Raw genomic sequence first — 5,362 nt, 5'->3', positions numbered from 1 at the left:
GTGATCTCTAAAAGCGACTATCATCATTGCCTTAGACCATTGTACTGATTAAAATAGCTAAAATTTTCACAGCTGGTCATTGTGAACAATAATAATATTCCTGCTCATTTCATTTTATATATGTCTTGGCAGATTTTTCTGAAACCATCCTACTTATAGCACAATAATATTCCATCACAATCTTCTAGCCATTCCCCAATTGATTTCCTTTGCCACCATAAAAAGAGCTGCTATAAATATTTTTGTACATATAGGTCCTTTTCCTTTTTCTTTGTATCCTTTTGGGATATAGACCTAGTAGTGGTCTTGCTGGGTCAAAGGATATGTACAGTTTTATACCCTTTGGACACAATTCCAAATTGTTCTCTAGAATGGTTGGACCAGTTCACAATTTCAACAACAGTGCATTAGTGTCCCTATTTTGTCCCCTAGCATTTGTCCTTGTCTTTCTATAATATTAGCCAATCTTCACATAGTAAGCATTTAACAAGAATAATAAATGCTTTTCTGGTGTCCCAGGCTCCTACCTATTTCTTTGTTCTCTTATCCTTTGCCTTTAAAGACCCACATAAACTTACCATTATCATTACCATGTCATGTCCACCATTATCACTATTTCCTATACCATCATTTTAACCCCCATTACTACCATCCCCATCACCATCAACACCATTATTTTTATGACCATCACCACTCCATAATTACCATCACTTCAAATATTATCCTCATTCACTATGTCCTTGCTATGTATAGGTCCCCTGCTAGGCACTGAGGATGCAAAGATTTTCTCAAGGAATTTAACAATTTAATTGAGATGGACAAATATGCTTATCTCTCAAGGTTTATCATAGGGACCAAATTAAGTAATGATTGACTTGACTAGTTGAATGGCTTTGGGCAAGTCATTTTACTTTTCTGGGCCACAAGTTCTTCATCTGTAAAATTAGTGAGTATATATATATTTTGTATATTTGAGATAATATATTTTTAAATTTAAAAAATTTAGGTAAAACAATAGAAAAATAGCATTTTCACACATACATCAAAATGCTAAAATGATTTAATGTAAAATTTAGAATCTGTCATATGCTTTTTTTTAAGTACATAATCAATTCTGCACATTTTTTAATGTTCTGCTTATTTTTGCTTCCTTTTGAACTTCCTTCTCTTCATTTTTGCATATTTTATTAAAAAATTTTTTTCAGTCATTGGTTCTGCCCACTTGTATGAACAATTTCATAAAGTCTTCCCAGCTTTCCCTGAAACCAATCTCTTCATTATTTTCTTACAGCATCATTGTATTTATATATCAGAGTTTATTCAAATATACCCTGATTGATGGGCACCCTCTCATTTTCTAATTCTTTGTTTTTAAGAACTACTAGACTTTTATTTTTTTGCCACATACTTAGGTTGAATTTGTTTTCTTAGGATTCATTTCTCCTTTAATCTGTCCACTTTCTTATTCATCCTTCTCCCTTCTTCTCTCTCTTTTTTTTTTAATTTTTAAACATTATTTTATTTGGTCGTTTCCATACATTATTCATTGGAAACAAAGATCATTTTCTTTTCCTCCCCTTCCCCCCCCCTTTCCCTCTCCCATAGCCAACGCACGATTCCACTGGTTATCACATGTGTTCTTGACTCGAACCCATTTCCCTGTTGTTGGAATTTGCATTATAGTGTTCATTTAGAGTCTCTCCCTCCCTTCTTCTCTTTCAACTCTGTTTCTCTGTTGAATGAAATAAATGTATTTCTCTATTCAACTGTGTGTATGGACGTGTATGTATCTGTATTCTTTTCTCTCTTGGCCAGTTTAGATGAAAATGAGGTTCAAGTATAAACTATTTCTTTATCTCTTTCTCCTTGTCTGTATAGATGTCTATTCATATATCCCAATTATGTGAGATAATTTTCCCTAACTGTCCTTTCCATTCCTCCATGACCCCAATGTATTCTTCTTCCCTTCACTTTTTATTCTTTTTTAAAAGATCAAAACTTAAAAGAACTGCTCCTAGACTTTGTGACTAATAAGACTCCCTCTATGACTCCTGATGATGATAGACTTCAAAAGAGACATGTATATCATTCTCTATTTTAGAATGTAAGCAGTCTGTCTCTTTTTAGTCCTTTATAAATATTTATTCATATTTATCTTTTTGTGTTTCTCTGTGTCTGAATCTCAAAGTTTCCACAAAACTCTGGTCTTTTTATCATTAATACCTGGAGATCCTTTATCATTAAAGGTTCATCCCCTACCCTGCCCATAGAATTTTACTCATTTTTTGTGAGTAAGTTATTCTTGGCTATAAGTCTTTCTTCTTTATTTTCTGGAATAACATATCCCAAACTCTCCACTTCTTTATAGTGGTAGCTGACTAAGTTGTGTGTGACCCTGACTGTAGCTCTTTAGTACCTGAATTTTTTTCTCGATGCTTATATGTTTTCTTTGACTGGAATCTCTAGGTTTTGATCATAATGTTCCTAAGGGTTTGGAGGTTACTTTTAGGAAATGACCAGTGGATCTTTTTATTTCCATTTGTCCTCAGGTTTGAAGAGATTGGATCAATTTATTTTTATGATTTCTTGGAATATGATGTCTAGGCTTTAAAAAAATGTTTATAGAATCAACGTAGTCCAGTGATTCTTAAAAATTTTCTCCTTGCTTTGTTTTTCAGATCAGGTGTTTCTGACTTTCATCTATTTCTTAACCTTTAGACTTTGTTTGATATTTCTTCTTGTCCCATGGAGTCTTTTTCTCTTTGGTCCATTATTATTTTCAGGAAGTTTGTTGCTTAGGTAAGGTGTTGAACCTCATGTGCCAAATTGTTAAATCCCTTTCCAATTCTTTTGTTCCCCATAACTTTGATTTCTTTTCACTTTTTTTCCCTTATGGGTTTCTAGTTTCATTTACAATACTACTTTCCACTGTCTCTTTTTTGAAACTCTTGTTTCATCTCTTCCAAGAAATTTGTGCCCAAAGCCATGTTTTTCTTTGAGGCTTTATTTCTAGATATTTTGTAGTCATTCACTTTTTTTTGTGTGTGTTTGTGTCATGATATCCCCTAACATTGTAAAAGCTCCTTGTGGCAGGCCTATTTCCTGACTTCAGACTTGGGCAGGGCCCATGCGCTTCTGAAGGGAATGTCTGACCAGGTCCTACTGCTGCCTTCTTAGGGTATTGAGCGTCAATGACTTATCTAAGAAAATGTTGTAAGGATCTATTGCAGGGAATGAAGCAATTGTCTGAAAGACCCAATGCATGGGGAAAATTTGACAGGTCATCCCAAGAAAAAAATGAACACCCAAGTGCATTTATTGATCACCTTATTGAAAAAACTGAGGGACTATTGGGCTTTAACCATGATTCAAAAGAATCAGAGGCACACATGAGGAGACAATTTCTCAAGGGCTTTGATAAGTACTTGAGGGATTTCTTAAGGAACTATTGCCCTAAGTTTGACACCATCTCACTTAACAAACTTAGGAACATTGACACCTATCTACATGATAACAAAGTAGATCAGGAAAGGGGAAAGTACTATCTAAAGAAAAAGTTCAACAAGACCAGTGAAATATTAAGGCAGAAAGAATAACAGAAGGTTAAGAACCTGGCTACAATTAAGACATTTAACACACAAACCACACAGTATAGACAGACACCCCAAAGTCAACAGAAGGTGCAAAGAGACACCAGAACTTGCTTTTTATGTTCTCATCAAGGACACATAGTAAGAAACTGCCCAATGAAACATCACTATGAACAGATCCAAAATAAGAGATATGGTAAAGATCAAAATGCTATTATCAAGGAAAAGAGTATACTAACAAAAACTATGGGAGGCAGGACTCTAATAGCAAGCAGTGTTGCTCTCACTGCAGACTGAGAGGACAGGAGACCCCAGACCTGAAATCCATGGAAGCAGAAATAGCTTCTGGAGCAAAACCCCATTATTCAGAAGTTGTAGCAGGGAATAATCTTTATACCACATGGTGCCAGGTTCTAACATTATCTAGTAAAAAAGAGACCAATGGGGGAAGTACCCCAGGGAGGAAATATGAGGGCATAAGCATAAAGGGCAAAAAGGGAGATGGTAAAAAGAAAAAAGAAAACATTAAAATTTTAGTGGTGGAGAAACAGTTGTTACTATGTACACATTTCAGAACAGAGTAATTGAAATCTCCAAACCTTTGGCCACCTGGGCTCTCCAAGTTTGAGTGCTGCCAAGCCTCATTTGTCACTGCTGCTCCTGATGATTTCCAAGGTCCCCATTTTTTTTTACCTTCCTGAGAATTACTAAAAACCCTTGAACTCTATGACCAAATTGGGCTTTCTCAAGGGAGGCCTTTGCTAAGCACAGAGCCCTGGAGGTGTTATGTACTTCTGACCCATTTCTGGTGCCATTTGGAGGCTGCTGGCTTGTTTGTCTGCACTAATCCCTATTTTATTGGCAGACACATTTCCTATTATTCTTGACCTTCTGGCTGACTTCCTAGGGTGGAGGGGAAAAAGTTACTCTATTTTATAATCAGATTTTTTCATCACTATTCAGTCTAGTGAAAATCTCATGCTTTTGGTGCAGTAGGTTTATAGAAGCTGGATGATATGCCTCTATTCAGGCAATGGTCAATTTTGACTATCTACTTTTGCAACATGAGTCTGTCCCCTCTCTATCAGGAAGTGGGCATCATATTTTTTAATTAGTTTGTTGAAGTTGTAGCTGATTTTTGCATCAATCAAAATTATTATTTCAAATAATTTGTATCTGTGATATTGTTACTGTTCTCCTAGCTCTTCTCATTCCTCCCTGCATCCATTCTTAGAAATCTTCCCAAATTTCACTGAAACAATCCCTTTCATTATTTCCATGACACAATTGTATTCCATTATATCCATATACGCTAACTCCTCCAATGCATTTCCATTAACATTTTCTTAAAATACATTTATGCTCCATCAAGTACAACATTTATTCCTAGACTGAATGGGAGTTAAACGTGTAATAAATTCGATATGAGTGATCTGATTGTAGCATGCATGACATGAAATCAGTGTCACTGCAGTAAGTTGAGAACAGTGACATCTTTGTTGTTCCTTTCTAATTCTTTCTTTTTTTTTTAAACCCTTACCTTCCGTTTTAGAATCAATGTTGTGTATTGGTTCTAAGGCAGAAGAGTGGTAAGGGCTAAGCAATGGGAGTTAAGTGACTTGCCCAGGGTTACACAGCTAGGAAGTGTCTGAGGTCAGATTTGAACCTAGGGACCTCCCATCTCTAGGCCTGGCTCTCAATCCACTGAGCTACCCAGCTGCCCCCCCCCCTTCTAATTCTTGATAGTGATCTGGATTTTGAGTCAGAAAGAT

Source organism: Monodelphis domestica, chromosome 2, assembly GCF_027887165.1.
Source record: "Monodelphis domestica isolate mMonDom1 chromosome 2, mMonDom1.pri, whole genome shotgun sequence".
NCBI classification, from domain to species: Eukaryota; Metazoa; Chordata; class Mammalia; order Didelphimorphia; family Didelphidae; genus Monodelphis; species Monodelphis domestica.
This window is presented reverse-complemented; position numbering follows the sequence as displayed.